This window comes from Papio anubis, chromosome 18 (genome assembly GCF_008728515.1).
Source record: "Papio anubis isolate 15944 chromosome 18, Panubis1.0, whole genome shotgun sequence".
Classification (NCBI taxonomy): Eukaryota; Metazoa; Chordata; class Mammalia; order Primates; family Cercopithecidae; genus Papio; species Papio anubis.
The window spans coordinates 16512427-16524757 of record NC_044993.1 but is presented as its reverse complement, the minus strand read 5'-3'; the positions used below and the strand labels follow the sequence as shown (position 1 = coordinate 16524757).

General features: G+C 44.7%; 1 protein-coding gene across 4 annotated transcripts in view; it reads left to right on the top strand.

Annotated features, from left to right (window-relative positions):
• Positions 1-12331, top strand: part of HYDIN (HYDIN axonemal central pair apparatus protein) — a 415044-nt gene that overhangs the window by 214019 nt on the left and 188694 nt on the right. The gene's annotated exons all lie outside the window — the stretch shown is intronic.

The following is a 12331-nucleotide window of genomic DNA, read 5'->3' as shown; positions in this document are numbered from 1 at the left end:
AGCTTAAAGTCACAATCCATCCTACATTTGCTAACAGGAAACATAGATAAAACATCTTTGAAAGTCCCAATCACCACCGAATTAACAAAGCAATATCCATAAGCCCACTTTAATTTTGAATCTAGTGATAAGATGATTAGAAATTCATCACTAAAAAATAAAGTCTTTGTAGAATTTTTTAAATTATTATTTTATTGTGATAATATATATACAACTTAACAAATTTTTAAGTGTACAATACAGTATTATTGACTATAAGTAAACCAGATTTCTAGAACTTATCTTGCTGCACTGAAACTGTATGCCTGTTGCCCATTCTCCTTTCTCCCCAGCCCCTGCAACCACCATTCTATTATTTGATTTTATTAACTATTTTAGCTACTTCATATAAGTGGGATCATGCAGTATATTAGTCTGTTTTCATCCTGTTATAAAGATGTGCCTGAGAATGAGTAATTTATGAAGAAAAATGTTTTAATTGACTCACAGTTCTACATAGCTGGGGAGGCCTCAGGAAATTTACAGTCATGGCAGAAGGTGAAGGGGAAGCAAGGCGTATCTTTCATGATGGCAGGAGAGACAGCAAGTGAGAGGGGAACCGCCAAACACTTTTTTTTTTTTTTTTGAGACAGAGTTTTGCTCTTGTCACCCAGGCTGGAGTGCAATGGCACTATCTAGGCTCACTGCAACCTCTGCCTCCCAGGTTCAAGCGATTCTCTTGCCTCAGCCTCCTGAGTAGCTAGGATTACAGGTGCCTGGCTTTTTTTTTTCTTTTTTTTTTGTTTTTGGTATTTTTAGTAGAAATGGGGTTTCACCATGTTGGCCAGGCTGGTCTTCAACTCTTGACCACAGGTAATCCACCCGTCTCAGCCTCCCAAGGTGCTGGAATTATAGGTGTGGGCCACGGCACCCAGCCCTGCCAAACACTTTTAAACCCTCAGATCTCATGAGAACTCACTCACTATCACAAGAACAGCATGGGGGAAACCACCTACGTGATCCAGTTGCCTCTCATCAGGTCCCTCCCTCAGCATGTGGGGATTACATTTCAAGATGGGATTTGGGTGAGGACAAACAGCCAAACCATATCGTGCAGTATCTTTCTATGACTGGCTTATTTCAATGAGCACAATGTCCTCAAGGTTCATCCATGTCATTTTTGAGGTTGAAGAAAATTCTAGCCCCTTGTATGTATATAACCAATTTTCTTTATCCATCCACCTGTTGATGGACATTTAGCTTGTTTCTACATCTTGGCTATTGTGAATATTGCTGCAATGAGCATGAGAGTGCTAATGTCACTTTGAGATTCTGATTTCAATTCTTGGATAAATACCCAGAAGTGGGATTGCAGAATCACATGGTAGTTTTATTTTTAATTTTTTAAGGAACTTCCATGCTGTTTTTCATAGTGGCTGCACCATTTTGCATTCCCAGTAACAGTGTGCCAGGGTTTCAGTTTCTCCGCATCCTCACCAATGCTTGTCTGTCGTTTCTTTAGTAACAGCCATCCTAACAGGTGTGAGGTGATAGCTCACTGGGATTTTTATTTGCATTTCCCCAATATTTAATGATATTGAGCATTTTTTCTATACCTGTTGCCATTTGTAGATCTTCTCTAGAGAAATGTCTATTTAAGTCCTTAGCCCATTTTAAAATTAGGTTATTAGTGGTTTTTTGCTATTGAGTTGTAGGAGTTCTTATATATTTTGGAGATTAACCCCCTATCAGATATCTGGTTTGCAAATATTTTCTCCCTTTCCATAGGTTGAATTTTCATTCTGTTCTTTCCTTTGCTGTGCAGAAGCTTCTTAGTTTGCTGTGGTCACACTTGTTTATTTTTGGTTTTGTTGCTGTTGAATTTTCTTGAAAAGCATTTCAAACTCAAAGCACAGACTGAGTAGGACCCTACATTGAGTATGTGCAACACTGAGCTCCATGTTGCCTGTTTTACATATTTCAGTGGGTTTCTGTTCTAATTCATTTATGTATATGTATAGACATACACATAATTATAAAATAGTGAGAGGCTGCAATTGCTGCATTTTCTTCTTGGTTGGCAACCAGAACTAATGGGCTTTATATATTTCCTTCTTGGATGCTGTGACACTCAGTTTTTAGCATGTGAATATCGAACGGCCATTCTAAACTGAGGAAACCTCGTGTTGTTTCCTTAGGGGTTTGCAGTGCTTCCTGTCCATAATCCTCATCTTATGTATGACAGTCACCCTTTTCTCTCCTGCACTTGTTACCACGGTAACGATGGCTCGTGCTGAATGTCTTCCGTAGACATCTAACGATGACCTAGCGAAGCATTGAAACCGGCAGCCAGTCCTGGGCCTGAGCATTGCAGTCTGCTCATTAAGTGCCAGGGACTGTTTGGGTTTGGAATGAAATTCTGTAGATGGTGAACATTTAATATAATTATGGGAAAATCAGCCAACCCAACCTAATGCACTTCAAATACCAGATTTTGTGAAGTGATTCTAGTGTAACATAACTAAATGAGTTTATTCCATCTGGGAGCAAGGACATGCTTCATTTATTTTTTTATTTTTGAGAGGCTACTTTCATAATTAAAGGGATGAAATTTTGAAAATGTACTTGGCCACTGCTGAAGATGATACACTTAATTTTTCATTGGTTTAAGCATTTCTTTAACCATTTTTCTCTTTCTTGAGTATCTTCCTTTGTCTTGATATTGAGCCTCTGCTTATAACTTGTTCGTTCTTTCATTTATTCAATCAGAGAGTCAGTCAGAAAACATTTGATAAGTGATTACTGTGAGCCACATATTGAGGAATCGGCAATATAAAAATGAACAAGACGTGACCCTTGTCCTCAGGCCAGTGAGGAAAGCAGACATGTACCAAAGTGGACTTGTGGCCATGCTGGGCTCTGTGGGTGGGAGGTCTGTGCCCAGAGAAGTCAGAAAAGGCTACGCTGAGGAGCCACAGTTAAATGTTCCAGATGGAGAGGCAGGAAGACGTTCTGAGTAACAGGAAAAGCATGTTATCTATTAGTTAGAATTCATGTGTTCACTCTGTTGCAAGTCATTGAAAACCTGACCCTAAGCAAAAATTAAAGGAAAGGAAATTCATTGGTTTTCACAACTCAAAATTCCAGATTCACTTTGGCTTCTGGCCTGGCTTAAAGCGAGGATCATACAATGTCATCATTGGAGCCAGGTTCTCTGCCTCTCAGCTCTGCTCAGTTTCATGTGTTAACCTCATTCCCAGATTAGCTCTTCTCTCCTAATCACCCAATGGCTGCCAGCACTGCTGGGGCTGTGTCCTTTTATACTCTGATCCACTGGAAAACAATATGAGGTCTTTCTCCCACAACTTCCAGGAGATTCACTCTGATCAGACCAACTGAGTCACATTTCTGTCCCCACTCCTCATCAGTCACTGTCAGGGGAGGGTGACGCACTCATCGTGGTTGACCTGGCCACATGCCCCACACCAAAGGCTGTGGATCATGATCTCAGAACCAGATGGACTGGAGGGGGTGGGAATGGGGTAGATCACCAAACAAAAACTGACAGAGGGAGAATCGATGCTGGAGAGCAAATGACACGTTTCTACCATGGTGTTGGCAGAGGGTATGTCAGCGTGGCTGGTGGGCAGACCTCACTGGGTGGGAGAAGTTACGGGAGATGAGTCTGGAGAGGCATATTGGCAGAACCGTGTGAGAGGCCTGGTATTCCAGAAGGAATTAACGCTCTTTCTTGGAGGTAATGATGAGATTTGTAATCAAGAAGGTGACAGAGGTTTTTTCAGAAAGATAACACTTAGCAGCATTCAGCACAGTGACCAACCCCACTTTCCTGAAATGCATTCCTTTCTCGGCTTGCGGAACACCGTATTCTCCTGCTTTTCCTCTTGTCCCCTCAACCTTGTCAGTTCTCTGTCAGCAACAAATCCGCTGGAGTAGAAGGATGGAGGGCTCCGTCCTAGGCTTTCTCCTCTTCCTAGAAATTGATGTGCCCCCATAGCTCCAGTCAGCTTCTTTTGCTGAGGCTTCCCAGTGCCTATCTTCACTGAGCCCCCTCTGCTGAGTTTCAAGTCTGTTGCCTTCTTGACATCTCCTCTTGGACATCCCTTGGATGCCTCCCAGGTGATCTATGCCTAATGTGTCCCACATAAGCTCTGTTCCCTCCCTGCTCACCCCCCGACTCTCCTCCAGGGCACCCTGTCCCAGTAAACGACATCACTGCTCTCCTGGGAGGCATTAGGATTTCTTCCTCTCTCTAACCCTACCCACCCCATCAAATCCACCACCAACTTCTACCTATTCTGCCTTCTGAAAACCTCATTCCCGTTTCCACTGCTGTTACCCTGGCTCAAGCCACCATTGCCTGTTGCTGGGACCATGGTCACAGCCCTACCTGGGCTTTCTGCTTCCATGCATGCACCAGAGCTCCTACTCCCCTCAGTAGCCATGACACTGCCATGGCATTAAGCCTTTCATAACTACCCGTGCTTCTTGGAATCAAGTACAGAGTACTCTGTTCTACAAGGCTCAGCATGTGCTGGTCCCTGCGTTCCACTCCAGTTTTGCTCTCTCCTTCCGGCACCAACTTTTCTGTTTACCCAACACACCGGCCTCTATCCTGCCCAGTGCTGTTCCTGTCCAACTGCCCCCTTCTTTGCTGGAAGCTGCTTCCCAGCCCCACCTACCTGTCCCTGCCCCTTCTTCAGACTTCAGCTTCATCATCCTTCTGCAGGAAAACCTTCTCCAAGACCCATCCTTAGGCCAGAGCCCCTGTCATGGACATTGGTACCCCCATCTCCTTGGTGACTCACATCACGCCTCTACTTATGGCTCAGTGTCCATCTTCCCAGCATCTCTTAATCCCTGTGAGGCCAGCAAGCACACCTGCCCTGTCACCTCTGGAGCCCCAGAGCCCAGCACAGTCCCCAGCACAGAGTACATCCTCAAAGGGTGTTTCTTGGTGAATCAGCTGCTCCCACCTTGGTATTTGTAGAGAGAAGGAGATCGTTTCATACCTGGCTTGAGATTCCTCTCTCTCAGCTTCCTGGCACCCGCCAAATAGAAAGGTTCCAGGCAAAAATGTCACCTAGAATAGACAAAAAAAAAAAAAAAAGCCACCTGGTTTCCAGACAGACTGTCTCTGTGTAGGACGCCTGAAAAACATAAACCATTCTGACTAAAGGTCACTTTTATCAGATATACACCAACACTAACCTTTCTTATCCAGTTAGGATTCTTCTAAGCCTTACAGTCAGCAAAAGAAACAGAAGTGTAAGAGAGGGTTTTCTTTTTCTTTTATCAGGCAGGTCTGAGGTTGCCTAGACACTCTCATGTTCCTTCACAACACAATACATCTGTGGTGCGTGTGCATGCATGTGTGTGCATGTGACTTTGTAGGCAATTCTCACTCATCTATTTAAAGCATCCCTCTTGTTTGAGCACACATTTTTCCCCCAAGTTGGCCCTCATGTCACATCTAAGAACAAAGAAAGGAGTAAAATGGACACGCATGCTAAATAATTCCTCGGTAAGAGGAAAAGGCAGCCCTTGCCTTTGAAGCCTATGAGTTTGTGCCCGTGACAGGAACCTGGGTCAACCATGGTGGATGGCAGTCTCTCCCCCTCCCACATCTGCATGTAATGAGAAAGCTGGCATGAAGTGCCAGGGCTGGGCATTCATGCCCACAGAGCCGTTGCTGCAGGAGCCACCCTTTTATTAGGTCCATCTCTTCGGTCTAACTGATCGGCTTGATAAGAACACAATGCTTCATGGCACCTGTGTGAAAGAGAAGCACAAGGAAACAGTGCACTTGAACCAGCTTTTACCTTTAAGAGGCCAGAGTAGAGAGCCAACCCTCAGGGAGCCGAGCGGCCTCTGGCTTGGCTGGCATCTCTACCCAGTCTCAGAGCGGGGGAGCTGAGACCGCACTAGAACCTAGAACATGTGGGCCAAGTGGTCTCCACGGACAGCTTTGGCTTTTCGTTTCCGAATCAGATTATAAATAAATCGAATACAAAGGCCTAAGGGGAGCCAAGTCCTGCAGCAAAGGAACATGTTATTCTCACATTGATTTTTCTATGATGAGCGCTAGCCAGCCAATATGGAGATTTTCAAGAGGAGGGTGGAAGCCCTGGAAGGAGGCTGGAGGAAGAGCCTCATCTTCTGGATGCTTCCATCTGTGTCTTCATCATTCCTCAATTTCTGTTGCTTCAAAAGTGGATTTTTTTTTTTAAACAAAGTCTCACTCTGTCACCCAGGCTGGAGTGCAGTGGCACAATCTTGGTTCACCACAGCCTTAAACTCCTGGGCTCAAGCCAAGGACTACTGTAGCTGGGACTACAGGCGTGCACCATTATACCTGACTAATTTCTGGTTTTTTGTTTGTTTGTTTGTTTGTTTGTGTTTTGTAGAGACAGGGTCTTGCTATGTTTCCCAGGCTAGTCTCAAATTCCTAGGCTCACGTGATCCTCCTACCTTAGTCTCCCAAAGTGCTGGGATTACAAGTGTGAGCTACTGTTCCTGGTCCAAAAGTGGAACTTTTCTAAGATGTGGTATGTTAGTGGTAGTTGGGGTCCTGGGCTGCAGAGTCAGACGTGGCTAGTTAGAATCCAAGCGCTGTGCTCCTAGCCGTGTGACCTTGTGCCGCGGTTGACTCACCTGTAAAATGGTAGTCTAAAAGAGTTGCTGTGAGGATTAAATGAAGTGTATCTATAACATGCATATGTCCCTGAGACATGCCAAGCACTCCCAAATTGGTGGCTGTTTTTAGGTTCTCTAAGGGTGCCTTCCTTTGTACCAAATGCTGCTAAGTGAAACAGCCCCAGAATCCTATAGGGCCTCCTACAGGTCCTCCTATAGGAGCTCTGGGGTCCTTAGACAACCACAGATGGACCCAGATTCCTTTTACTTCCAACAAATGGTAGAAAATCCTTTCCTTATACCAGGCTGCATTCATCAAGGCCAAAGCCAGGCTTTAGCCAAACTTCACCATGGCCTGTGTGTGGCTCAAGGGGGCCAGGGCCAGGCAGGCCTCCCCTCCCTACCTATCACTCCTCTCTGCAGCCAGATAAGGCCAGACCTTGGCTTAGAGGCAGCTCCTTGCTCTGCCCAAGGGCGCAATAAGAAAATAAAAATGTTTAGGGAAAATGTGATTATTTTTTTCTTTCAGAATAAGCATTGTTTTATTGAACCCCACAAGGGCAGGCACTAAGTACTCTTAAACCACAGCTGTCCCCAGGTAGTTCAGGGTGCTGGTGTCCGAGTCAGACTTTGGCTCAGCCACCTGCCCCATGTGAGCCTGCTGGGTGGCTGAGCCTTCCTGAACCTCAGCTCTTGTGTGAAATGAAGGAGGATAATAATGGTGCCTTCCACAGAGGAATGTGGTGAGGACGCTAATGGCCACTTTGTTATTGAAGAAATTGAGGAGATGGGTGCCTCTCTGATGTTGATACCAGGCCATATTTGAGCACCCCAGAGGCAGCTTTGAGATATTTTCTCCCACAATCAGTCTGAGGCCATTTCAGGATGTGGGGAAGCCTCACAGGGTCCAAGGGCCGCAGGTGCCTCTCACTGATTTAAGCTTTTGTCCCTTCTATAAACATCCCTCTCTTCCTCACCAGCTCTGTACCTCTCAGAACGCTGTGAGCTCGAGTATTTGCGTTTTTCTTTTTCATCTCCCAGAGAAAAGTTTGGATTGGAGCCAAAAGTAAACATTTAGCCTTGGGGCCAGAGGGAAGACAGCCCTGAGGAGGGGGCAAAAGGGTCACGAAGGGGAAACAGAATCGGGGTCACAGTCCATTTTCTGCCCCCTCAGCCCCCTTTCTTCCCTGACTCTCTCCGTACTGTGTCTGAGCCAGGATGACAGACTTACAGCCCCAAGAGTGAGCCCAGTGGGAATGGGGCCCTCCCCCTAGCAACTTCCTGTGGCTGCTGCAACAGATCACCACTAGCTGGGGGCATTGGAACAACACAGATCTCTTCTCTTCCTGTTCTGGAGGCTGGAAGTCTGAAATCAGTTTCACTGGGCCAGAACCAAGGTATGGACAGGGTCATTCTCTCTCTGCTCCCTCTGGAAGCTGCAGGGAAAATCCCCTGCCTTTGCTGACTTCCAGAGCTTTGTTCCTTTCATTCTTTGCATTCCTAGTCTCTGGCCTTTCCTCCACCTTCAAAGCCGACTGCGTAGCATCCCCTTCTCCCCTCTGGAGGAGCATGGCCCTCTGCCTCCCTCATATAAGGGCACCTGTGGTTAGATCATTGGACTGACTCATATATTCCAGAATAATCACCCCTCCTCTAGATCCTCAACTTAATCACATCTGCGAAGTCCCTTTTGCCATATAAGGTAACATTCACAGGTTCCAGGGATTCAAACATTGACATCTTGAGGATGTCCCTTATCCAACCTACTCAGAGCCTCCAACATTACCAGCATTGAGTTCTTGTGCTCCCTTTACTCTCTTCCATGCCAAGCAAGCTTTTAAAAATGGATCCTCTATTAATGACCATATCATTAGAAGCCTGTGATTGTAAGCAATAGTAATCCTGACTCAAACTTACAAAAAAAAAAAAGAAAAACAAAAACAGAATTTGTTGGTTCATGCATCTGGAAAGTCTAGGTTCAGGCTCAGGCACAGCTTGATCCAGGACTTGAATAACATCACCTGCACCTAGTGTCTCCTCCATCATCCCTCGGCTCTGCCCTCTGCCATATTTCCTCCATTCTCAGTCAGGTCCTATACACACATGGTTGCAAGATGACTCAGCAGCTCCAGCTCTTCATATGCCAGGTTCCAGTCTAGCGGGAGGAAGTAGAGTCCTGGGAAAGGTTTTGCTGTAACTCACTGGCTCTGGTCGAATCCTATGTCCCTCAACTATGGTCTGGGGAACTCCTGAGCCAGGCTGAATGTCAGAGATAGGCTAGTTCCCAGAGGGAAATGGAAGGTACCCGACCAGAGAAAGGGAAGTGGATGCTGGGCAGCAAAGAACCAAGATTCCACCTTCATGACTGATCAGGCTCATTGCATTTCCCTTGCTAGTCCTAAGCCAAAAAGATGGACATCTAATTATGAAATTAGGCACCACCTGTGTGGAAGGGTATTTGAGGAACAAGACCACCTTACCAATGCCCTGAAACATGATAAGCTGTTTTACTCCTCAGGCACTGTGGAAAAGCAACTCACAACCAGACTTCATTCCCAGAACAGCCCCGTCACCGTGCAGCCCTAAGCACCAGCTGTGCAGGCACCTTCCCGTTTTCTGTATGAAAAGCAACCTGCCTATTTTTTAAGCCTTAGAGTAAGACCATCGGTACAGTGTGAACAATTCACATCTTTACCTTGGGAAAATCTCTTTTAACAGCTTTCCAGAGCACAAAGAATATGTCCAAGTAGGAAATATTTCCTGTAGACAGATGTATATGGCCAAATCTTCAACATGGAGCTATTGGGAGCAATGAGAGGAAGCTTCCATAATATTGACCAATAGCAATAACAATGATTGAGTACCCACCATGTCAGGCGTCATTCTAACTCATTACATGTCATGCAGCAACCCCAGAGAGTGAGGATGAATACCTGCTTCTAGGGATCCAGGCACCTGAGTCCACACAGCAGATCCCAGACCCCATTTCTTTTTGTTAATAATTTCAACTTTGATTTTAAATTCAGGGGATACATGTGCAGATTTGTTACATGGCAATATTGCATGATGCTAAAGTTTGGGGTACGGATCCCGTCACCCAGGTACTGAGCATACTACCCAACAGGTAGTTTTTTAACCCACATCCCACTCCCTTATTACCCCCTCTAGTAGTTCATAGTGTCTATTGTTCCCCGTTCATGTCCATGTGTGCTCAGTGTTTAGCTCCCACTTATAAGTGAGAACATGTAGTATTTGGTTTTCTGTTCCTGCATTAATTCACGTAGGATTATGGCTTCCAGCTACATCCATGTTGCTGCATGATTTATGGCTGCATAGTACTCATGGTGTTTATGTGCCACATTTTCTTTATCCAATCCATTGTTGATGGGCACCTGGATTGATTCCATGTCTTTGCTATTGTGAATAGCACTACAATGAATATATAAATGCATGTGTCTTTTTGGTACAATAATTTATATTCCTTTGGGTTTGTACCTAGTAATGGGATTGCTGGGTCAAATGGTAGCCCTGTTTTAAGTTCTTTGAGAAGTCTCCAAACTGCTTTCACAATGGCTGCACTAATTTACATTCCCACCAACAATGTATAAGCATTCCTTTTTTCCTCCACCTCACCAGCATGTTATTTTTTTTAATAATTGCCATTCTGACTGGTATGAGACATTATCTCATTGTGGTTTTGATTTGCATTTCTCTGATGATTAGTGACGAACATTTTTTCATGTTTCTTGGTCACTTCTATATCTTCGTTTGAGAAGTCCAAGACCCCATTTCTGCACTGACTGACTATAAAGCCCCTGTTTTAACCACTGTCTTCTACTGACATATCAAAGCCCATTTTTTCTGTATATCTTATTACTATATATCTATTTTTAAATGAAACTTCTCTGAATACTCTACCTGAACACTATGCTATGTGCAATGGGGACTACAAAGATAAATAAGACTTATTGCTGTGCATGGAATTGATGAGCCCCCAAAGACAAACATGGAAACTGCTCATGGGGAACAAGGTGGGTGGATAAGCAGTGACTGTGCCAGACATTTCCAAAGATGGGTTCATTTCATATTCTCAGTAACCTTATTTACATGGCAGTTATTCAGGAAACACTATTATACGTGGCAGTTATTTAGGAAACACTATTTTACAAATAAGGGAAGGGAAGAACCCAGAATAAGCACTAGATAAAAATGGGAAGGAGGGAGGGAGGGAGGGAGGGAAAGGGAGATAGAGAAGAGAGGGAGAGAGGGAGGGAGGGAAGGAAGAGAAAGGGAGAGAGGGAGAGAAAGGGGTGAAGTGGGGATAAGTAGGAAGCACAGTCTTTTCCCATCAAGAGTTTATAAGCTGAATGAGAAAACAAGAGACTCATAAAAATCCACAGCTACTGTTTGTTCCATAGTTCAGCACTTTGCCCTCTATTTTTCAGCCTTGCAAATATTACCCAGTGAAGAAATCTGGTGGGAACACTGATGGGGGTCTGCTGGGTAGGCTAGGTGATCAGTCCCAGCATGGTGAAGAGACGTCTGCTGCCCCTAGAGGGCTGAGTGCAGGGTGGAGGGAAGGAGCCTCTGGGTGGTGGCTTCCGGCCTTATCCTGAGTCCCTGAATGTGAGAGCTGCCAGAGGTGGGGGCTCTCATCCTGAGACTGTGCCCTACAGGGGGTTTTTAGTGATAATCACACCCTAACTACGTGTGATAGCCAGTGGTTCCTGATTCAGGTGGGAACTGAGGATTTCCTTGGCCTGGCTGGCTCCATACCAGAGTCATCAGGAACCTCAGGGATCCTCTTAGTTTTTGCCTTAACTGGGTGAGGCCCCACCAGGGAGCATGTTGGCAGCAAAGCCTGCTTCCTGTTACTCTTTCCCATTGACCTCTTTTTTGAGGCCACAACACCATCACAGGAGGGCAACATTCCCTACTTGTTGCCACAGACTGGGTAGACTGTTCCTGTGGGGCTGTCATCTTACCATGAGGTTCTGCCCACAGGTTCATCACCAGCTTCTAACTGATCATCCTTTAGGAGAGAAAGTAGGTAGCTCTAGGAGAAGCCATCCTGCATCTGTTCAGAAGGACTTGAAACCTCTTACTCTGTCCTTCTATTAACAGATTTGGAAATTCAAGTTCAGCCCTGTGTCATAGGAGTGGAATTGTTTTTTCTTCTAGACATCATTCCTACAGCTTGGTTCACTGCCACTGAAGGAAGGGCAATATCGAATATCTAAGATCTGTAGGTTTACTTTGCTCCTTGAGAAAGAATATCACTTATTTAGATAAACTGGAAATATGTGTATAATTATAATTGAATATAATAGATGTATTACATATGATATATAAATTAATCAGGTTGGCTATAAAGCAAATTCTTAAATAGACACACACACGTATATATATATGTATTATTTAACACAGTGGTGTTCTAGCTTTTTACAGCAGAACACTTTTTATGTCAATCACTTCAGAACAGAGATGCTAAGTGAAAGAAAGGGTAAAGGAGTCCTCCTTTCTCCTTCTTCCCAGCCTCATCAGTTCCTGGGCTTCCTCCAAGGAACCCTGACATCTGTAGCTAGGGCTGAGTTAGCTGATGCCTAATTACTATTTAAGAATTACGTTAAGTCACAAAGCAATGCTGAATTTTCTACACTTAAGTATAATGTATTACACTATATTACTGAGCTCA